The sequence below is a fragment of the Lissotriton helveticus genome, chromosome 4_1 (assembly GCF_964261635.1).
Source record: "Lissotriton helveticus chromosome 4_1, aLisHel1.1, whole genome shotgun sequence".
NCBI classification, from domain to species: domain Eukaryota; kingdom Metazoa; phylum Chordata; class Amphibia; order Caudata; family Salamandridae; genus Lissotriton; species Lissotriton helveticus.
In genome coordinates this window covers 456,708,181-456,732,791 of record NC_136063.1, presented here as the reverse complement: position 1 = coordinate 456,732,791, position 24,611 = coordinate 456,708,181, and positions in this window count along the sequence as shown.

The following is a 24,611-nucleotide window of genomic DNA, read 5'->3' as shown; positions in this document are numbered from 1 at the left end:
TGTGGAGATATTATTGCACAACTCTTGTGAGAAAGTGTCAGGGCTTTCGCAGGCCAGCGGGTTGGCAAAGGTCCTGAGAATTTTGTACAATTCTTTTGTTGAATTGGCAGCTCCATCAAGCTGAGACAGCAGGCAGGTTTTTCTTGCCTTTTTAATGTTTTTATAGTAGGTGGATATAGCCTGCTGATAAAGTTCCTTGCTGGCAAGAGAGTGATTTTTTCTCCATTGTTTTTCCAGCTTCCTACATTTTTGTTTCTCCATTTTTAACGATTCGGAATACCATGATTCTTTTTTGGTGGTCAAAGGTTTTTTGACAGTCTTTTGTGGGGCTAAAGAATTTGTGATATCCAGAAGGGTGTTATTTAGTTTGGATAGAGCCACTTCAACATTGTCAGAATCAAAGATTGTTGGCTCTTTCCAGGATTGTTTAAAGGAGTCCAGAGTAATTTTATGCCATGATCTTTTTGTAATTCTCAGAGTAGTGGGGGGGTCAGAAGGTTTATCAAGTTGTAAAAAGGAGAATTCCAGCATGCTATGATCTGACCAACTGATGGCTTTGGGTGGATGGCAGTGTATTAAAGGGTGATTGGTGAATATTAAATCCAATGTATGGCCCTTTCTATGGGTGGGGCCACAGTTTCTTAAATGAAGGCCTAGGAGAGCAAGGTCAGCTAGGAGGAGTTTAGTGTCGGGGTCTTCTGCTACGTCTACATGAAAATTAAAATCACCGAGTAAGATAAAATTTTCCTTTGCTCTTAGGTGTGGGGCTAGTATTTCGGTCAAAGCAAGTGAAAAACCAGCATTAGAGCCCGGAGGTCGATATACCAAGGCACCTTTCCAGTGTTCCTTAGCTCTGATATTAATTTTAAAAACCATTATTTCCATAGTGGGCAGGATAATTTGTTCCTGTACCGAAATATGGAGATTTTCTTTAAAAATGATGGCAGTCCCTCCACCAGTTTTTATTGGGCGGTCCTGTCTTAAGATTTTGTATCCTTGAGGGATCCCCAGGGTTATGGATGGAACCGTGTGAGGCTTCAGCCAGGTTTCCGTGATGAAACATATTTCGGGCTTGTGGCTTTGGATAGTGTCCCAAATCTCGACATGATGTCGAGGAAAGGATCGGACATTTAAAAGAAAGCTTTTCCAGCCTTTAGCTTTAGTGATGGTGTCACTAGCCCTAGCGAAGCCAGTTATGATGGAATTAGGGGTGGCTTGGAATCTGCATAGTGAGCAAGAAAACGGGCCCTCGGGAAATGGCCAGTTATCACAGGCACACCTCAATTGTCCCTTAGGTTGGAGAGCTAATAGGGACTGTGGGGTGTACCTGATACATGCATTCTTAGTAGAGGCCATGGCGATACTGGTTAATGGGGTAGAGTAGGAGGCCCCTGGTCCCGTCCTGTCGCGGACGGGCGCAGTCATCAAGTAAGAGGCCATCTGCCTCTCATGTCTCAAGCAGTTTAAGTAGGGGATCTGGTGTATTGTTAATACATTTCTTGTATGTCAAAGAGGTGGCCTTCTGCGGGAGGAGCCCATCCAGTAACCTATCTTCCAGTGGGGAGGAGTCAGGGGGAGTGGATCCATCGCCAATGGTGGTGGTTAGGGCATGACGGAACTGGAAGTATCCGAAAAAGTCTGTGTCCGCAAGGTCATATTGTTCCTGCAGCTGGTCAAAGCTAAGGATTCGGCCCTTCACCCACAGATCACCCACCCTACAAATGCCGATCAGGTCCCACTTGTCAAAGCCTTTGGAGAAATGAAAACCACCCAGCTGAGCTGTGTCCCAGAGTGGGGTCGCGAGTGTCAACTTGTGCTCCCATCTCAGACTCCTGTTAACTGTGTGCCACAATTGGACCGAGTGAGACGTTGGTCCGGTCAGATGTAGGGTATTTGGATTAGAGTAGAGGGCATGATTGTATGAGCCACCTGGTAGTAACCATCTGTTCATGGCATATCCCTTGTCTCCCTGGGCTCGGTACGTACCCTGGTTCATGGCAGCGAGGTGTGCCGCCCAATAGTATTTTTTAATGTCAGGGAGGCTGATCCCACCATCATACCAGTTGAGGGTTAACTTGTGGAGCGCAATCCAGGGTCTACCGTCCCACAGCAGCTGCCTCTGTAATCCCTCTAGCTCCCTAAAATAGCGTGCCGGGACTGGAACGGGGTAGCTCTGTAGGGCACAAAGGAAGCGGGGGAGGGACATCATCTTAAAAAGAGCAGCACATCCAAGCAGCAAGAGTGGAAGGGTCTTCCAAACGGCGATATCTCGTCGCAGAGGCTGCATGGGTGGAAGCAGTTTTCTCTCATACCGGAGCTTAGCATCGGCTGACATGGATCCTCAGATAGCGGAAACCATTGGTTACCACTTGTATTGGACAGTCCCTAGGAAGAGATGGGGCTCCGCCGGATAGGACATAGAGGAGAGATTTCCCCCAGTTGATAGAGTAGCTCGAGGCTCTACCGAAGAACGTAAAAATGTCCAAGACAACCCTGAGCGATTTATTGGGGGAGGCCAAATAGATCAGATTGTCTTCCACGTAGAGGGAGATGCGGTCCTCCAATCCGCCGACCACCGCAAACACCTGACGGACAAATCTTGCCGAATCCAGGCAGCCCAGGGCTCCAGGGATAGGGCGAAGAGCAGGGGCGACAATGGGCATCCTTGCCTTTTGCCCCGACCAAGAAGAAAGGGCTCAGAGCGCTTGTTGTTAACCACCACTTGCGCTAGAGTGGCGGAGTAGAGGAGTATGACCCAAGAGATGAACTGTGGGCCAAACCCGAATTTAGAAAGTACTGCAAATAGGTAGCGCCAGTCGATGGTGTCAAAAGCCGCTGACGCATCTAGATTCAAGATAACATTGTCTTCCTGTATTTTGCCCGCCCGTGCTATCACCCCATGGACAAGTCTCAGATTTAGAGCAGTGCTGCGGTGGGGCATGAATCCAGACTGGTAAGGGTGCACCAGGGAGGCGAGCACTCACGTTAGGTGGGTGGCTAGAAGCTTAGCGAGTATTTTTGTTCGGCATTGATCAAGGAGATGGGCTGATAGGATGTGCACCTATCTTTCGGTTTTCCGTCCTTCGGGCTAACTACTATTGACGCCAGCCGCTGGTCGGGCGGCAGCTCTCCCACCACTCTGCTATCTTCGAACGTGGCCCACAGATGGGGGGCCAACTTGTCCGGACACATTTTGTAAAGCTCGATGGGGAGTCCGTTGGTCCCCGACGTATCATTCCATTATTGTTGGAGTATTCCACAAGGTGGCAGATGACAAAGCAACTGACACGTGTTTTGGCCTTGGGGTTTCTCATGGCTGCTGGAAACACACTGGAATATAATGAGTGGTTAGATTGCAGCAGTGATCAAGTGAATCCATCACCATGTACAAAGTGGAAAAATGGGAAAATAAAACACCCATGTGTTGCTGAGCAGGGTTGTGACCTGAATGGTACATCCCAGGCTGTGTTAGTCATCAGGTTGATTAGTACACCAGTTTACATAGATGTGACAAGTTAATTAAGATCTTAAAAGTCCACGTGTGGGACGTGGCCAAGCGGTCCAACATGGTAGACGCGCTTTAGGCGAGCTCCCGTAGCCCATTACAAAATTGAACTAAATCCTGCCACATCAGCATACACTATCCGTTTGTCCCTACACACCGACACCCAGGGCCAACTGTCGCCAGCCGGCAAGGAGCGGTGATCCATTCTGTCACCGGGAGGAATCTGAATCGCCCACTACAGAGACGGCCGGCGGCCTCGTGGGAGTAAGGCTTGAGTGCATCTAAAGAGAGGTGGGCCTGCTCCGGGTATCGAGTGGTACCCCAAAGTCCAGGGGCACCCCGGTGAGTGGCCATTGATGAGGGGGCCTCGCAATTGAAGGCTCAATTGGCATGGGAGTAAAGCAGTGCTGTCTACAACGTTGGCGGTGGTGATCAGAGTACTTCTACACAACAGCGAGTAGTCGGGTGGTCCCTGTCGGACACCTGAACTGGTGAATTTGGCAGGCGTGTCGGGCCACAGTGTGATGGCTGGTTGTTGCGGGTGTGGGCGAGATGCCCCGTCTGCCACTGAGAAATACCTGAGCCGCCCCACTGCAGAGATGACTTTCGGCCCCTGGAAGGTGAGGCCTGAAAGCCATCCAGAGAGAAAGAGGCTCCACCGCTCGGGGCATGCTCTGGGGCCGCGTTGGGACCCAAGCTGTGTCTCAAGCTCCGGGAGCACATGGATGGGCAGAGGCCAGTGAAAGGGCCTAACAGCCAAAGGCCCCGGCCGTACAGAGATTAGCAGCAACAACCGTACCGACCGGAGTGGCACCGAGGCACCCTTCTCTGGCAGTGGGACGACAGGCGATGCCGGCTGTGTTGTGTCGCGATCCACGCCAAGGAGGGTCTGAGTGGGAGGGAGCCTCTGAAGGACTCACAGAGATTTGAGTGACCTTCAGAAGGCCCAGCTGCAACTGGTAATTGGCAACTGCATCCTGGGCATAAAGGCACCTGCAGTAGAACACACTGAGCCGCACATATGAGAGAGTTACCGTGTCGCTCGTCTGTGGGGTGCAGACCACGAAAAGAAGCCAGAGCCAGAGGTGAGCGTGGCTGGGGTTGAGCAGGCATTGGGGAGATTAACGGGCTCGGGCAGAGCCAGAAGTATTGTCACAGCGTGGTGATCGAGACTGGGGGGACTACTGCGGAGGTGATCAGCCTAGGCCCAGAGCGGCCCATGAATGGAGCGTTCCCCTCCTACGGTTTTTTGCTGGTTGGTCCTGAGGCCCTCCCAAACGAGACCCACTTTCTTGATGCAGCTGCCTCAATCTGCTTAGTCTGCAGAGTACACTTAAAGTTCTTCGGAGGCCTTCCACTGTTGAGCACCCAGGGACCATCTTGTTCAGTCCCCCCACATACAAGACATGATGTTTGATAAACCCTCAGGGAATAACGTCAAGCAGAGTACATTGGACAGATTAACAGGAGCGAGCTCCCATGCAGCAGCACCGGGAGATCCCGCCAGCGCCATGCCTGGCAATGAGGGCCTCATGGCAATCATCATGCAGTTAGGAGACATGTTAGAGGCCAAGATTGGAGCCGTTGGCTCAGATGTAATGCTCATAAGTCAATACCTGCACAGCGCTATGGATAGAGTTACCCAGATATCTAGGGCTGAAGACATGACCACCTCACAACAGAAAAACGTATCCTCCCTGGAGGCCATTGCTACGGGTCTGGCGGTGCGTGTAGAGGATGCAGAGGGTAGGGCCCATAGAAACAGCCTCCGATTTGTGGGCTTCCCAGATGGCTGTGAAGTGAATGAAATGGAGCAATTCCTCACTTACTGGCTTTGAAAATGGCTCCCATCCACCTCCATGCCGCAATGTTTTATCATTGAGCGCACCCACCAGACCCTGCTCCAGAAGCCCCCTCCGAGTGCTAGACCAAGACCTATCATCCCTAGGTTCTTGAACTGCCATGATAGTGACAATATCCTGAAACAAGCCAGACAGAAGGACACATTGCTGTAGGCTTCTCAATGCATAATGATCTTCCCGCAGTGCAGAAAATCATTTCTGGAAGCTAAAGCTCGCCTGCGAGATCTCAAAATCCAATATGCTTTGCTGTTCCCTGCCTGATTAAGATTGACATACCAATTGAGCTAATTTTTCTGTGATCCACCTGAAGAGGTGTTTGAATGGACCTATGAAAAGGTTAAGGCGAGGCTGCACACCTTGCCGCGGGCTGGATTTGGACTCGTCGTCAGGTGATGCAACCCTCAAACGATCGAAATTCAGAGACAAAAAAGAACCATAGATCAAGATCAGCACATAGTTCAAGGACTTGCAGCAAATCACGACCTCAATTGACTGACACCCAGCGAGAACAGAACACGCCAGAATAGAACACTTAAGCATTGATGTTGGGTAGTTCATTGGGGATCAATTGGCTTGGGAAGACATCTGGCTCCATTGGGGCTGGGGTCCCTCCCTGGTCACAACAGATATTTCAACGGTTTTGAGGTATAGGGGAAAGTTTCGTTCTGTTAGTTGTGCTATGTTTTCATGATATCCATGCATAAGGTACACCCCAGGTGCAGCTGCATATAGATCCTCCCATACATGCTTGACACACCAGTCCACAAGTCACCCAACATGCCAAATGCTTCAGAGACTGGACTAGACTAGTAGACAGCTGGAATGTCTGGGGTGTCCTGGACAAGATAAAAATGGGTGCTGTGTTGCAGCAGGCCAAGTGCTATGAAGCTGATATCCTGATGCTACAGAAAACACATCTTCTGGGCACGAAAACACCATGCCTCTCCCGTTTTTGGTTAATCCAAAACTTTTATTCAGGATTCACCAAAGGATCTTGGGGCACAGGGTTATTGATCCACTGTAGAGTTCCATTTGTACATACCAAGTCATAGCTCGACCCCCATGGTAGACTATAGTGGCAGGCACACTATGTAGAGAACAGATCATTCTTGGCAGTATGTATGGTCCTCCCCCTAACTCAGACCTTCATTGAGCACCTGACGAAGGTATGGGTGGAAATCCCAGGTGGGCTGACGGTGGTCGGGGGAGAATGGAATGATGTAATATGCACTATACGAGACATGTGGCGGGCCACTGGGAATCCAACAGTGACAAGGGACTCACAACTCCAATCCTTAGGGAATGGGGTGGGTTGACACACGGAGGAGACTTCATCCGACCCATCAGGCATATACATACCACTCACATGTACACAATTCTTTCTCTCGTCTAGACTACATGTTCATGGTCGGGGCCCGCAAGACGATAGCAGTAGAGATATTGCCTAGGGGCCTGTCCGATCATTCCCCTGTGGAACTGAGGCTCCAGATAGGCTCTGACCGCCTCCCATTTCGGTGGCGACTGTCAATTTTTCAAAATATTTCAACCCCAGCTGGGGGCAGACTAGCTCGCAGCACTAAACACCACCCTTGAAACGGGGCACCTCTCAATAGACAGGAGACATACTGAAGTTGTATTGTTTCTCAAGCCTGGCAGACCCCTGAACATCAGCAATCCTACTACTCAATCTCTCTCCTGAATGAAGAAGCAAAATTGCTAGCTAAGGCCCTCGCTAACCGTATTCTACCATATATCATAGAATTGATACACCCGGGCCAGGCTGGGTTCATGCCAGGTCGCACCATGTGCCACAATATTCGCTGAGCTCACAATGCCATAGCAGCAGTGACCATCTCGATAGCGCAGCCGCCCTAATTCTGGCAGACATATACAAAGCTTTTGACTCATTGAGCTGGAAGTAATTTTTTGCACTCCTACAACGTGTGAATATCGGTCCCACATTATTCTCCTATGTGGAACTGCTATATACGGATCTCACAGAGTTGGTACGAGTGGCAGGCTCGGTTTTGCATACTTTCCCTGTTGGGCGGGGCACTTGCCAAGGCTGCCCACTGTCCCCATACGTATTCACACTAGTAATGGAGCCATTGGTGGCATGTGTCAAGATCGATGCCCAAGTTCGAGGCTTCGAATGGTCATGGGGGTATCGGACTAAATCGCACTTTACATGGATGGGTCAGAGACTTCTCTCTATGAGCACCCGTAAATCGATCCTGTGGCCACTGTGCGGTGGGAGTGACATGGGATTGCGGTCTAGGGACATGAAAGTGGTTACAGAGGGATTTAAGTACCTGAGAGTGCACTTAGCGACCTCCCAATCTATTTCATGGGACATGAAATTTAGCTCCTTTGTGAAAACAAGTTAAAGACAAGACATGATCCTGGTCCCATATACCTTTGGCCCTAATGGGCAGGTCCGCTATGTACAAGATGATTTCCCTCCCCGCCTTCTGTACCAATTTCAGAATCACTCCATCAATATACAAACCACTTTCTTCTGACAGCTAAATGCAACACTGGGTCAATTTCCGCGTAACGTGGAGTGCGGAAAACTCCGCAAACTCCGTGAGCAGAGCATAGTTCACTGCCCAGGGTTAGTAAAAAAGCATGGATGAATCACGTCTTAACAGTTGGGAAACAAATCAACCTACTAATCTGAAGGACCTACTCCCTGTGGATACTACATTTATGGTACGAACAGGTAGCCCATTTAGAGGCCATTTTCACAAGGGTGCACTTTATGTTTACTTGTCCTGATGAAGACCGTGGTGATGTTTGATTCGAGCACAGAACTTTATTGGATCGAAATGTTGACGAATACTATAGGTCTTCCTTACCTCTGTTGAGCATATTCCACATCCAAATAATAAGGACATATGCTTGAATTTATATGAACTTTTTATAGACACCCCTCAGAGCCATTTGTGTATTTTGTGTTAAATTATGTAATGCCTTGTATATTTAAATGTTCTTTAGTTGTGATACACTGTGTTGATTTTGCATGTATTTGTTTTTCATTTATTGGTATATATTAAGTAACGGTCCTGTGTGCTATTGTGATAGTTATTATTTACAAGTCTCCATGGTATGTGAGTGTTAATGTAAATATACCACGTTATACTTCAAAATCCTGTGTGTCAATTATGTATTTCTTAGTTATTAACCCGATGTGTTATGCCACTCATGTGGCCATTCCTAGTTCAACAGGCAACAAAGAGGTTTATATAAGTGATATTGTACTCCCCTACAGAACCAACTATTGCTTGGTACTCCTAAATTCCACAGGTTCTGCGGGATACTGGGTTACTCCTTTAGTCTAAATAGTTTACATAGTGAGTAACTCAAGCAGGTGTAAAAGCCAGTGGGCTAAGATTCAATGCTTTTTTCAAAGCAAACAGTAGAGAATCTTGAATGGCATTCATTATAGTAGGGTTGCTTATAAGAAGGGGCCAGTGTCTCTGTAATGTCTTACAAATATGATGATGGCCATTACTGTATATAGGTTTAAAACAAATAGCTGGTTTATTTTCTTTCATTTTTCTGCTGTGCAGTATAGCGTTCCGGTCAGTGTCTGAGAAAAAATGTTGGCTCTGTACCAGCTTAGTTGAATTGTACCCTCTTTGACTTAGTCGTTTAGTGATTTCAGTTGATTTCTAGTCGTAGTCATCTTGCATGCTGCAATTTCTACGTGCTCTTCTATATTCTCCAGTTTGGATGTTGGCAATGGTATGATGAGGTTGACAGCTGGTGGCATGGAGGGTGGACTTGGCTACCGTGCTTTTTCTATGAATCTTAGTGTGGAGACAAACCTTATCAACATAAAGTGGAAAGTCTAAGAACTCAATTTCCTTCCTAGAGATAACATAGGATACATCAATGACCCACTTGTTTGGTGTAAGGCTGCCAATAAATTATTTAAGATGTGTCTCAGAACCTTGCCAGTTGAGCAAAATATCATCTATATATCGTCCCCAAAAAACAATATTCCTTGGGAGATGATCGGACTAGTCATTCCATAACTACTGTCTTTCAACCTCCGCCATCAGGAGACAGGTGTATGGTGAAGCAAAGTGATCCTCCATTGCAGATCCTGGTAGCTGTAAGTAGAACTCAACTCTAAATAGGAAGAAGTTGTGAAAACAAAACTCCATCATGTCAATGGTCATTTGATCCCTTCCCTAGAAATTGTACTGATGCCGAGGACAGGCACTTCCTTACCACTTCAACTCTATCCTAATGTTTAATTGAGGTATATAGGCTTACTACATCTATGGTTGCTTCAAAGTAATCAGGCTGCCACTCAATATTCTGAAGCTTTTGAAGAATATCCTTGTTATCCTAAATAAAGGAAGGTATGTTGGTCATGATAGGCAGGAGTTCTGCATCAATATATGTTCCAAGATTCAAACAAATCGAGTTATTACCCGGAATACTCGGTTTGCCTTTAGGTGGTGTACCTTCTGTGTGAATTTTGGGCTTCTGAAAAACAAGGGGACCCAATTGCGATCGGTCAGGGACCTTGTGTGAGTTAACTATTTCTAAAGACAGTGGTCCCTAGACAATAATATGGTACAAAACAAATAATATAGACTCAATCAGTACTATATCGTTCTGTCCAGCCGGACAAGCATTTAATATGCAATTAAAGTATAACACAAAATAGGGGAAACAATCTAAGTGGGACACAGCCTGCGTCCTACTAACACAAACGGACAAACAACATCAAGTAAAGAGTTCAGGCAAAAAAAGTGTGTCTGTTTATGAGCACATTACAAATGGAACAGACAGAATATAGTTGAGACACCATCACATGTTTGACATAACAATTTAGTAAACGTATATGGTGTACATTGTATCAACGGCGTTTTAATCCCTTAAATGAATGGTGGGATCATCATCAGGACATTGGGGTAGCATACCTGTGTACAATAAACTGTAATTGCGAAAACCATGGGGAAAAAAAGGAAGGAAGCACGACAGAATATGAAGTTAAAATCTGGCAATTAAGAGTACATCCAGGTGCACCTCGTTTCTCCGCTCCCCATTCAGGGACGATACCCTCACCACCTATTAGGTAACTACATAGCTTGGCCGCTTTCTTCAATTCATGGCTTGCGAATAAGACTTGGTCACCGACTTTATTCTCAATTCGCCAGATCATGCTTTTTGATTCCTGGTTTCACTCTCCCTCTATCCTTTTTCTTCCCCCCCGCCCCACTGTTTTCACGCCTTCCTTCGCCGAATAAGGTTGGCTCACGTACACCTTCGGTTTTAATAACGTTGTGCATCACGTGTGTTATCTCACTTGATATAACTTCACAAGCCCGTACGGATGTACTCTCAATTCACGATTTTATATTCATGCTCTTTCTTGCTTCCTTCTTTTATTTTTTCCATTCGCAATTACAGTTTCTTGTACACAGGCATGCTACCCTAATGTCCTGATGATGATCCCACCTTTCATTTAAGGGATCTTAATGCCGTCGACACAATGTACACCATATACGTTTATTAAATTGTTATGTCTAACATGTAATGGTGTCTCAACTATATTCTGTCTGTTCCATTTGTAATGTGCTCATACATGATTTTTTTGCCCGAACCCTTTATTTAATGTTGTTTGTCCGTTCCTGTTAGTAGGACGCAGGCCGTGTCTCACTTAGATTGCGTCCCCTATTTTGTGTTATACTTTAATTGCACATTAAATGCCTGTCCGGCTGGACAGAGCAATATAGTACTGATTAACTCTGGGCAAAGCACTACGCTACGCTCACGTAGTTTGTGAAGTTTGCGCCACTTTGCACTACACGAACTACACATAGCACAGTGCAAACACGCGTAGCGCAGTGCAGCGGTAATTGTTTGCTTGCTTGCGGTCCTCAACGTCAAGTTGGCAACCGCGAGCAAGCAAAGCGACATCCCCGCGAGACGGTTTCCTCGTTTGCGATCAGCAACATCAAGTTGCCAATCACGAGAGTGTAAAATAAACTTCCCGGAGAGATTCTCAACGCGGAGAGGTCAGGTTTCTCATTGCGAGTGGTCGCGTATGCTCGCAACCGCTCGCGATGAGAAACTACCAGTCCGCGTTGAGAAAGCTGCCGCTCGAGTAAAAATCTACTCGAGCGGCAGAAAACTACAGCTCGCACCGTGCAAGATGCCGTTTTCAATGATTGCACAGTGCCGGATGCTTGTCTGCACTGTGCAATCATTGAAAACGGCATCTTGCACAGAGCGAACAGGTTACTACGCAGGTTCGCGTAGTGCTACGCGTAGCTTGCGTAGTGCAAAGTGCACGTTGCGTAGCTTTGCATAGCGCTACTTCGCAAACTACGCCCAGCCCTAGTACTGATTGAGTCTATATTATTTATTTTGTACCAGATTATTGTCTATGGACCACTGTCTTTAGATATAGTGTAAATTTTAGGCAGCAAGTATGAAGTTGGAGACACTGGATGTTTAATGAAAAGAAGTTGTTTTTCTTCTAAGGTGAGGAGGCCCTTGCTGTGCATGTTATCAAGAAGGTATTGTAGTTTATCCTGTGTCTTTTTTAGTTAGATTATAGTGAAGTTTTATGTAGCACTTGTTATCACCAAGATGTCCATAGGCTTTATGAAGGTAGTCCTCCTTGTTCAGAAGGACCACATTACCACATTTGTAAGCTTTTTTACTTATTCTATTTTGATCTTCACGAAGTTCCTCAAGTGTTTTTTGATGTTTTAATGTAGCATTCAAGGTTATATTTATCCTTTTGGAACCATATTTCTGGTGTTCCTTATCTAGGCCTTTCATCACAGCCGTGGATAATAAGTCTATTTTGTTTCCAGGTGGCATGGTAGGCGTGAAATATGATTATAACAAAGCTATACCTGAACTGTAACAGAGACTCAGGCAACCTAGCATTTCAAATTACCAGAGGACAAGGGGCATTGATAGTGTCAAATTATTCTGCTGTACTTGTGCAGCCCTGTGATGCACATCAGCCAAATCTTTGTGTGTAGTATTTTTTATAAATTTGCCACTGTGTAGATGAGCTATTCACAAGCACTCACAAAAAGCCTGAGACAGGATTTATTTATTTATTTTATTTATTTAAAGAGTTTTATATAGCGCTGGCTAGACCCGAAGGTATCAGAGCGCTTTACATGAGAATCAACAATGTAACAGAAAAAGATCAACAATTATACAATGCGTCAAAAAATAGGCAATACATTAGGAGAGGAGAGAAAGGAGAGAGAAAAGTAGTGGAGGGGTCAGGGGAGGTAAGAAAGGGAGGGTAAGGGAAGAGACAACAAGGAGAGACGAAAGGAAGTCTGTCTAAAGACCGACTGGGTAGGTGACGACCAAGGAGGGAATCCACAGCCCATCTCCCCTATAGCTAAACCAGGTTGCTCCATCGGGCATCAGACAAAATAGTTCAGTCTCAACACATTTGAGAGAGGAGAGAAGGAGAGACATAAATAGAGGGAGGATGCGGGGAGAGATGACAGGAGAGATGAAAGGAAGTCTGTCTAAAGACCGACTGGGTAGGTGATGTCCAAAGAGGGAATCCCCGAACTGTTTCCCCTATAGCTAAACCAGGTAGCTCCATCGGGCATCGGACAAAATAGTTCAGTCTCAATACACTGAGAGAGGAGAGAAGGAGAGACATGAATAGAGGGAGGGTGCGGGAAGAGATGACAGGAGAGACAAAAGGAAGTCTGTCTAAAGACCGACTGGGTAGGTGACGTCCAGGGAGGGAATCCCTGAACTGTCTTCCCTATAGCTAAACAAGGTAGCTCCATCGGGCATCAGACAAAATAGCTAGGTCTCAATTGATGAGGGAAAATTCACAGATAAACAGGGTGTGTACTAAGGGCCAGGACAGGTGAGGGCAGAGGTCAGTAGCAGGAAAGTGGAGAAGAGTAGAGTGGGGAGGGGGTAGGGGCTAGGGGGAGGAGTGATAAAAGGTCAGGAGAGACGCAGGAGGGTTTGTTGCGGCTGTCATTTTAGGGAGGTACAGGCAGTATTTCAAGAGCGATCACTGTGTGGGGAACGGTATCGGAGTGCGCCCAAAGGTGACTGCAGGCCACTATAAGAGTGTCAGGCTTGGCATGCTAGGCGTAGCATCACTGCTCCCGCTCCTCACTCGGAAGCAGAATACTAATGGGGGGTCATGGGGCGATTGTGGGGATCCTTCAGCAGGCGGACGCCGATTCGAGCAAGGTGCCACCCGCCATTTTGCGGAGGTCGCGTGTCCGAAGAGCTTCCCCCACTGCTCGGGTCCGTGAGTGCAGCTTCGCCGCACTGCAAAGTCTGCCGGTGAAATAGCCTTCAGGGAGCCCAAAGATACAGTTCGGCACCTTCTTGGGGATTATGCACCCCTGCCGGCTCAGGTCCGCTGTGTCCGCGATGCGGCCGCCATTTCGCGGGACTCCCATCCGTTATTATAGGTGCACACCTCCGAGCATGCGATCAGTGGAGAAAGGCTCTGTGTAATGAAGAGATGAGAGCAGGTTAAAGTGCATCAGATAAGGATTAGCTCTATTTCAGACGGCAAGGCTTTTGTGTTGGTATCTCAGCGTCGGTAAAATACACTTCAGCGTCATAATCCGTCGCCATTTTGGGTACAGGCAGTTAAACAGAGAACGTCAGCGATCGGTGCTTGATCGTTAATGTTAATGTTAAAGCGTTCTACAGGACTGGCTTTCCAGCGTTCTTTGAGTTGTTACTTCGCCTCTTTTGTGCTGAGGACCCTGAGCATAAACAATGTCAGTAGGAAACACCTAACGCATACAGCCGCCATTACTGGGTCAGGCAACCCGCCTCGTAACGCTGCATACCACGCTCTTGACAAAAGGATTAAATACCTTGTCGTAGATTGGATATGACCGTATTCCTACTCCGTTGTTAGAGGCCGTAGAAGTCAAGGTTTCATTTGCATCTGTTATGAGGAGAAAATCGCGGTGTTTTAAGATCCAAGATGGCAGCCGCGATATCGCCGCGTTCGTGAGGCAGAAAAATCTTCAATTTTCAACATGTCCAGGCGTTTTCAAAGTGTGACGCCGGTCACACCATCCTCCGCAAGCCTTCCGACGTGTATTTCCTGCGATTTCCATGCTCAACATGAAGAGGAGACGCAGGACCGCCTGCTCCGGTCCTGAGAGCCTCCGGGGGACGCCTCATGAATGTCCTCAAGTCATGAATGTCCTTACAGTGCTTGCAGACCCGCAGCTCTGTATCCCTGGAGTTATTGGTGGGAGCATGCAGTTGTCTTTGTCAATGCTCTCTGCTCCCCTCAATAAACAGAGCTGCCATTCGCATAGCGGGAGGTGTCCTCATTGACAGCTTCCTCTTCGCAAATGTTTGCCAACTGACAAAGTGACGAGAAAATCACCTAGAAGGTAAGGTCAGTCTTGTTTCAGCAAGAAGTGTAAACGAGCCAAGAATTTGTTGGAGAGGTTGGCGAGGTGTGTAAGTAACGATTTTTCTGATGAAGGGGCTGATGTAAGTTTACTTAGCCTAGAAAAAATTACCAAAACTGTATCAAGTAGTTAAAAAAAAGCATTGAGAGCAAATGGTTAATAATCTTTAATGCAATACAATGAAGGATAGGAAAATATTTTGATCTTTAGCCGTAGTAATATATAGAATTGAGTGTCAGGACTTACCAGGGCGTTGGCAGAGAGTTGCAGTCGGGCTCCATCTTCATCATAGCGTGTTAGTGATGCCCACTTGACAGTTTTTCAAGAATGGTGGTGATGATCACCAGGATAGTGAGGAGATTGTTTGGTTAGATTCCTACCTCAGTCAAAATGTCCATCTCCTTTTTATAACATATGTTTCTTTAATGGCTCATTTACCAATCCAAAACAGCTGTTATTGACTTCTAGGTATATGAGCCTTCACTTCCAGGTTAAAGGGGTTCTGACAGTACTTAGGGCCAGATGTAAGAAGCGTTTTCCCGTTCGCAAACTGGCTGATTCTCAGAATCGACCCGTTTGTGAATGGGAAAAAGCCTTTCGTAATGTATCATCTCAAAAGGCATTCGCAGAATAGGGAATCGCAAAAATTGTGATTCCCTTTTTTGGGAATGCATTTAAGGAATCGCAGTTTGCGATTCCTTAAATGAAATGCGGGAAGCCAGAAAGATTTGCGACCTGCTTTTAAGGAATCGCAAATTACCACCAACTTCAAGTTGGTGGTAATCTGCAATTTCCATGAAAAATGCACTTGTTTGCATTTTTTAAGGTGCCATGTGGCATAAATACATGCCACATGTGCATACTTACCTTTTTTTTCAAAGACCTTTATTGAAATTCTTGCACATCAAGTTACAAGGTAAACAAGCAGGGTTTCCGCAAATAACAAGGAGAAAAAGAAAAACCACATCTGTTACATACATTGTAAAGGCATTTGTACATTAGTGGCACACAACTGAATATAGGGAGGGGTGACAGGAGATGAAGCAGGAAAGGACATGGAGAAGCGCCCAGTACAGGCAGGGTGCCGGCGGGAGAGGCCACAGGGAATCAGCAGAGTGCAGAGGGAGGGTAGCATTCCTCTACGGACCAACACCGGAGGCCGCTGCGGGCAGTGAGCCGGCAGGAAGCGCTGGAGAGGACGCAGAGGGGGAAGCACTCCGTCAGACGAGGTATGAGACAAGAGCACCCAAGATATCAAGTGACTGACCAGTTGCCGGCGTCAACACCCTGAATTCTGACAGAAGTGTCTGACAATGCGCAGCATCTTCAAACCAAGCGCTAACCTTGGGTGCGGGTCTCCGACCCCAATACATGGCGATTCTGTGACGTGCGAGAATAAGCAGCATAGCGGTGAGCCGACGGGAGGCGTCAGGACAATGCTTCGCAAAGCCTAGAAGGCAGATCAGTGGGTCTGGCTAGAAGGAAGTGGAGGTAATCTCAGTGATGATGGTGCACACGTCGCGCCAATATGCAGAAACCATGGGGCACAGCCAAGCAAGATGAGAAAAGTCCGCCGCAGGACCCGAGCACCAGACACATCTATCACTGAAAGTGAAGCTTATTCTATACAGCTGAGCGGGGGAGCGATACAGTCTATGCAAATATTTAAAATGTATGAGGCGCAGGTGGTAATTAAGAGACAGATGTTTGGTCTGCTTCCAACAGTACAGCCAGTCCTCCTGAGAAAGATCAGTACCTAGATCCTCGCTCCAGGCAGTGCGGGCACAATCAGCAGATATTGGGGATGCCACTAATGTGGTGGCATAAAGTCTGGAGACCAATTTGCAGGGGGAGGCGGAAATGTATGCCAGGTCGAGGGCAGCCATCGAAGGAGGGGGCCGAGGGAAAGTGTGGTGCAGCTCCCAGCAGGATGTTCTAAGTTGATAATAGAGCAGTGTATCCATTGGGCCGGACTCGGCTAGAAGAGAAAAGAAATCGCCGTCGGGGTAGAGGTCCGATAATGTGGCCAGCCCCAGGCCAGTTGCGCATTTTACCATCCCGGATGTGTGCAGTGAGGGAAATACCGGCTTGTATGCGACGGGCATGGCATTAGCGGAGAGCAAGCTGTAGCCAGAATATCTTCGAAGACCATCCCAGGCCCAACGCAGGGTCTCCACCGTGTCGATCTCTCCATGCGGTGGTTTTGCAGGGACAAAAATAGCAGTCCGGAATGGAGAGGGGGCCGCTAGATCGGCTTCCCACGCCACCTGGGACTGAAATGGCGTTGGATGCAGCCACAAGTGAAGGAAACTGGCCTGGGCACTGAGAGCGTATAATTTGAGGCCCAGGGCACCCAACCTGCCGCACATAAGGGGGAGCTTGAGAATATCATATGCAACTCTAGGCTGTCGCCCAACCCATACGAGGGAGATGATGAGAAAGCGGAGTGTACGGACAAAATGACCCGTGAGAGGAATGGGAACATTCAGGAACAAATATAAAAACTTCGGAAGCACCACCATCTTGTCGATGGCAATGCGCCCCACCAAGGATAGCGGTAAACACGGCCAGAGTTTTTTTTTTATCTCCAGCCAGTCGACCGCCTGGCCGAAAATTCACCTTCCAAAGTTCGTCCATGCTCCTGCTGAACCAAACGCCTAGATATCTGGTGGGCCATGATGCCCACACAAATGTATAGTGTAGTCTGGAGTGAAGGGGACAGTGGCATCCGTCAGAGGAAAGAGAATAGACTTTCTCCAATTGGCCTGGATGCTGTTTGACCACCAAAGCGCACCACCTCACGGTCCAAGTGGGACCAGCAGCCTAAAGAGCCCGTAACGCCTGTGCCCTTGCGCGCTTCCGTGTGCGTGTGTCACCATGTGTCAAGCAGGGAGTTGTCAGCTAAGATAGAATGCAAGAGGGATGTGGAGCACAGGTGTAGAGTGCGGGTCCAGAGCGATCGAGGGTGGCTGAAGGTATAATGTTGAAGTCACCCGCCCACAGCAGGGCAGCAGGTCCTAGGGAGGAGATGTGTCACCATACCCGCGCAAAGAAGTCAGGGTTGTCAGAGTTAGGGCCATATATCGCTGCGAGGATTAGGGGTTGGGCCAAGAGAGTGCCATGCAGGATGACAAAGTGCCCCTCGTGATCCGCAATAACCTTAGAAGTATGCCAGGGAAGCTCTCTGCGTATGAGGATGGATACCCCGTGGGAGTAGCAGGAGTAGAAGGAGGAGTGAGCCTCTCCCCAATGCCTAGAGTGAAGCCTGGAATCAGTGGCGGGTAGTAAGTGAGCTTGTTGAAGGAAACAGATGTCAACCTTAGGACGAACGAGGTGTACATGTACAAGGCGGGCCTTCCGATGGTCATTGAGACCACGGACGTTCCAAGTCCAGAGCGCGGTGGCCGTCATAATGCTATGCCAGAGAGGTGAGTATCGGATGGGAGCAGATGCAGAGTGGGAGCCAGATGTGCTTGAGACGTGATGTGCAATGCAAAAGACAGTATAACAATCAACAGGGTACAGATTAGGTCATAAAACGAAACCAACAACAGGCCTCGGAGAAGAGGCAACATACCCCATGAAATCCCCCAAACCACTCACACAAACCCCCAACCAGGTTGAGAGACCATCCCCACCCACCCAGGGAACCCCCAATAGGGAAGGGGAAAATCCAGGTAAGAGATTAAGGGAATCATCCCTTCGAGATGTGGCTCAGCTCATCAAACACCCCTGCCACTAGGACAGAGTGGACAAGCCGCAGATGAGAGCGGACTGGGAGTGAAGAAATAGGAGGCCAAGAGGGCGCCTCGTATACTGGGGCACAACAGCGACGCGAACAACAAAACAGGTAATACAAAGCAAGAGTGAATCGTTACTGCATATAGGATAAAGGAGTGTAGGGCTAAGAAGTTAGGAGCAGTAGATGTCTCTGCAAGAGGGAAGGTCCATTAGGCCCACGAGCCGGAGAACAGGAGTGCATCAGATGTGGGCCGTTGCAAGAGTGACATGATAAACAAAGGGCGCTTAGGACAGGGTAGGCAAGATCATGCCATTAGCCATTAGTGGGCAGAGGCAACAGGCGCCAGGGATGAGAAGATGGTGCCCGCGCGAAGCGAAGGCCCAGGTCCAGCAGTACAGCACGTGCGCCCTCTACCCTGCCACGAGACACCCCCACAGCGACACAACTCACCAGATCCGGAGGAGCAGGGCAGAAGGCAAGCTCCAATGCGGCGTTCTGGCACCAGGGGATCCGCTCGGGTGAGGCAGCAAGTCGGCAGCACCACCACGTCCTGGGCCAAGAGCCAGTCACACGCCAGCGGGAAGGCCCAGACGCTGCATCCTTTCCCAACAGCCGATTGCGGTGTGGCGGCTTCGGAGGGGGCCCAGAGTAGGATCGATCGGCGCCCCAGAGTGAGGTGAGCCAAAGTAGCGTGGTGCTGGAAGGCAGCACCGTGGATGTCCGCAGGACTTTCTGCGGATTATCGGCTTGGCCGGCAGAGCTCACTCAGAGTGTGGCCATCTTGCATCCGGCTAAGCCACGCAATTTGCGAATCTCTATTAAGGAATATGTAGGATTTGTAATTTTTTATGCAAATCCTACATATATTGCATTTTGCTTTTCTTAAATAGTGAATCAGTAAAATTCGCTATTTAAGAATCGCAAATGCAAATCTTGATACATCTGGCCCTTAAATCGGTACTGCTTTCCAGGTTAATCATCGCAACGTTTGTAGATGTTAGGTTTTTCTGCTGCCAACTAGTTTGCTTATCCAGCTCCCTTCCTTTTTTAGGTCTCGCCCTGGAATTAGCATCCAAAGGATGCGTCCAGGGTTGGAGACGTATAGTTAGCTGTCTCGAGGGAAGGACGGACGAGAAGGTGCACGAGTTTTTCCAGGCTGGATTCGTGTGCGCGAACGCGCACGTTCCGTCCTGCGCCGCCCTCCCATACTCCCAGCCTAACGCGCATGCATGCATGCACACAGACAGACACAGACACACACACACACACACACACACACACGCGCGCGCACTCGCACTTACACACACACGCAGGCACCCAGACAGGCAACCCCCTCCTCCTCCTCCCCCACAGTCACACACGCATACACACAGACTCCAAGACACACGCACGCTCACACACATACACAGGCCGCCGCCGCGCGCGCGCCCACACATGCCCCCCTCCCGCCCTCGCAGGCCAGCCACAAAGCGAAGCCCCACTCACCGGCAGCAGGACTCTTCCTCCATTCTTCGGCACCGGGGCGCAGGGTAGGCTCCTGCCTGCTCCGGTGCTGCAACCAATCGCGGCTCTTCCGGCTCTTCCGTGGGAGGCGGGGTAGGCTCCCGCCCTCCTACTTCCTGTTTCCGGTTGTCGCGCCGGCCTGCCTGACTTCCTGGTCGCAGGCCGGCAAAGTGACGGCGGTGATTTGCGTTATTTATATTTTAAGTTAGTTATGCATTTTTATATAGCGCGGACTTTACCCGAAGGCGCTATTTATTTATTTATGTATTTTTTTCAATGGGCCTCACGCGCGGAGCCTCTTGCCTATATCTCTTTCGGGCATACATTTGATGTCAGTGTCCCTTCACCCGCCTCTCAATTCGCAGTCTCGCTATACTGACAGCTTTTGTGTGGGAGGACCCGAGGCCTCGCGGCTTTATATGTTTTTTGTGTGATTAACGCAGAGGCGCCGTCAGAACAATAAACGACTGGATTAACAAAGGCAAGCAGCAGCCGGACACTGGAATTCTCCCGAGGAAGCCCCCTCCCCCGAATATATATTTTTATTTCACGCCGCATTATGAGATCCCTGGCTTCCTGGCTTGTATTTCCATGGCAACTGCACAGGGAAGTGTTTGCGCGTCTCGCCAACCTTGTTTTTTATTCAAATGCCCAGATTAAAAAGCTTTCTGGAAGCATCAGCTTTTAATTACGTTGAGTAGCTTTCATTGTAATATGGGGGGCGGGGGCGGGTCACACTGTTATAATTTGCAGGCTCGAGGGCGAGGCACGGTACCGTGCAGCACGGAGGATGGTATGTACTCCATTGTTAATGTATATTCGCGTGGGGCTCACATTTCAACTTAAATGTGTTGCACAAAGACCCTTATACGTTTAAATAGAGTGGGATTAACCATAGGGAGAAACCACATGTCCATTTGAATCTAGCAACTAGGTGTTTGAATGCATCATTTTATTTTCTGCTTGCTTGAATCGGGTACTCAACGTCACCAAGGAGGGACCCGAGATTCTGAAAGCTGATTTATGCAATCTAATACCTCGGCGGGTTACTTATGTTGGTTCAGAATAGTGTGGTTTGTATTTGGGGTTTGTTGCTTAACAAAACCATTTTTCAGGGGATACATTAAAAGTTATACCTGTTATTTTTTAGGGTGCCTTGTAATAAACAATCATTGGCAAAGCCAGCAGGTCTGGCGTTTTGGCCTTGTCAATGCCTGTGTTGTTTTGTCATGTTGTCTTATGATGTTGCGGGAGATGTCAGACCCTCACCGACGTAAAAAAAAGAGCTAAAACCCCCAAAAATGTTTGGTCTCAAAAAGCACACATTGCCAAAGTGGCCCCTGGCACTGAATGATTTAAGGCAATACATTCAGGTTACATTATAATTTGTAGGTGTTGGTTTCAAATGCTCTTTCTGGCAGCATCTTCCAGTTCTATGTTAGTAAATATGATTTGAAACGCTGCAGAGGGTCTTGTCCAACCATTATGTATTTAACAATTTTATTCAGTTTCAAAAGCTGCTATTTACAATAGTTCGATTTCACTTTTCATTAAAAACAATCTTACTGCGGCTAATACAGATCATGCGTACTCTGCATAATTTTAAGAGGTGTGCCAGCGTAAAGTACTCGAACAACAATGACGTCTGTCTTATAAATGTCACAAAAAAATGTTAATATTTCACTTCTGTTCTTGGAGTTTCGTGAAAATACAACACATATTGCATTACAAATGCTATAGGTGTCACATTTGTGAAAGTTAAAACTATTGGCATTGTAAATGACAAAGCTATTACTTTAGCTATTTTCACAACCAACACATAAATAAAAAAAATGTAATTTACAATACCAATGGCTCAAACTTTCCTAATGCGAGACCTATTGCATTGCAAATGCTTGTTATGGTTGTTTTGTGTTTTAGGGTCCTCTCTCTGGTTCTAATATAATTGCTTGCTACTTTACCCTCGCCAGCTAATTTTGCATCTTTGTCAGTTGGAGCCAGTCTTCAGCTACCACCAGGTGAAAGTTTCAGTCAGAACCTATGTGGGTTTAGAGTGTCTGCGTTTTGCTACTTTTAATACACTCAAGTGTTTATTATCTTTTTAATTAATTTCTTACTTCTCGCTTTCTTAGCTATGTTGCCCGACCAATGTTTATTTTCTGCTTATAGTAACCTTGTTTCCAGTATTCTACATGCCTAGTTTCTGAAATGCAAACAGGATTTATAGCATTGGGAAATTTAGAGGAAGTTGGAACATCTGTGAAGCCCTGTGAGCACCTCATCTGAACTGTACCATTTAAAATAGCACATGGGAACCTTATATTTCAGATCTTCATTTTGGAAAGAAATAAGTACTGACAGCTATATACCTCTGACAGTTAAAATACCTTATTTGATCTGTAGGGTGAAGGCCTAGAGAGAATCAGGTCTTATTTGTGTATCTGTCCTAATGCTTGAGAATTACACAACTTTCTGGACCTTAGCACTGCTAACTCTTAAGAAACACATTTTTCAGATGGTGTGACCCCTTGACTCATGACATGGGAGTAGTCTAATACCCAACTATAACAAGCACTGGAAAACCTAAATACACGATGGAAAGGTTAATAGGGCTAACTTCTTGACAAGGAGGTGTTTGATATTAGCTGGGAAACTTAGTGTGTTTTTCTCCCAGACTTGCTAGAAAGAAAATATCATAATAGAAAAACGGCTTGGGCTACAACAATATTGAAGCTGGAAGTAGGACCCCTTTGTTGTTCAGACTGCCTTAGCAGACATACAATGAACCTTTAGAGAAGAGCTTTATAACAACGAGTTAGAAGATGAAGTTTTTATTTAAGTAGAAAACATAAAGACATTTGCAGCAAAATATTGCATTAACATATGCCTTTCACAGTGGGCCTGTATTTGTGGCGCAACTGTAAGTAAGCCTATTTGTGTGCATGTCTTTACTTTGTGAAACATAAATTGTCAATCCAACACAATGCTATTAAAAAAAAATAAGGGATAATGAACTTACAAGGATGCTGAGTAAATATAGGACTATTTCAGCACCATCTAAGGCTGTCTGTTGCAAGACCTTAAAAAGGGTCAAGAGCAGAGGTAAAAAAAACAGTTGTTTGGTCAAGCTTTATTGTAGTGTGGTGAATTATTTGCTATATTTTAAATACAACATTTTTGGGAATCCAGATTGCTTCTTTAGATTTGTTACTCTGTGTCCAAACATTTTTTTTAAACTAATTTCTTTATAGTGTGACAGTATTAAAGGCCTGATTTACAGTAAACGATGGCAATTTCCCCCCAAAATGTTTGTACCTTGAAGAGAACTGACATAATGGCCGTTCCTCTCAACGTACAGAGATTACCACCGGCAGCGGCCATCTCCAAATTTGGCAGACAGTAGTCTATAAGGAGGGGGTAATGTCCTCCACCACTCTGACAGACAAAACCTGTCCTTCAAACCCTACATCGGCCCTCAGTCTTCTATTTAAAAAAGCTCTTGGAAATAAGGCCACCAGTGCTAACTCTATGTTGATTGCAGAACAGAATTTAACAAAGGTGATCACAGCCTGATAGTTCAAACTATCTACAAAGGGACTGGCTCTTCATTATTGTAGCTGTTTAACACATTGCTCTCCCATATTTGAGTTCAAATCCAATTGGGAAGGAACAGTACACGCCCAGCTCAAATAAACATTGCTAACACAATGAAACAAGGAGGCATATTATTTTCCAATCTGTTTAACATATATCATGTATCTGTCCATCTCTCATAAACAACTTTTGATTGAGCGCTGTTTTAAACATGCATTGGTAATGCATTGGTTTCACCTATGTAATGAATAAAGAGCTGTTTTCATCGATCATTGTCCCGGACAAGGAATGTGGCTCAGCAGCCAGAGCTGCTGACTCGAGAGCTGGGCATCTGGGTTTAAGTTTCGACAGCACCACATAACACCCTGTGATTCTACGCAAATCACTTAATCTCTCTGGGTGATAAATTATTATATGAATATGCTGCAAGAGTAAAAGGCAAAACGTAAGGAAAATATAGTTCCAACTAAGCGGATATTAACAGTATTTCAGTGGCGGGAAACTGATAAGAGAAGCAGACGAAGAACAAGCATTGGTTTATGCAGGACAATATGCTACAGTCAATAGAAATGGAGGAAAGGTAAGTGACATGAACAAGAACCAATGAAAAGCTCGGAAAGAGAGGAGGTGGGATGTAAATCACTTTTCACTTTATATTAAAAACTTTATATTAAAAACAATATATTTCGCAAGCACAGTGCAAATGCTGTGCAGGTGAAATCTAAAAATGTAAGTGCAGAACAAGTTTCTTTGATTGCTTATTCTGATGACATAATCCTGGTTGACAAGAATCCTGTTGGATTACAGAGAGTAATTAATTGCCTATCCTAAAATAATAACACCATCCACCTCACAATGAATATAAGACGAAAACTAAGATAATGGTGCTCAGGAGAGGGGATTCCAAAAAGACCCCATAGGTAAATGGCAGGTAGCTTGACATTATTCAAGATTATGTATATCTTTGTGTAGCTCTGAAATCT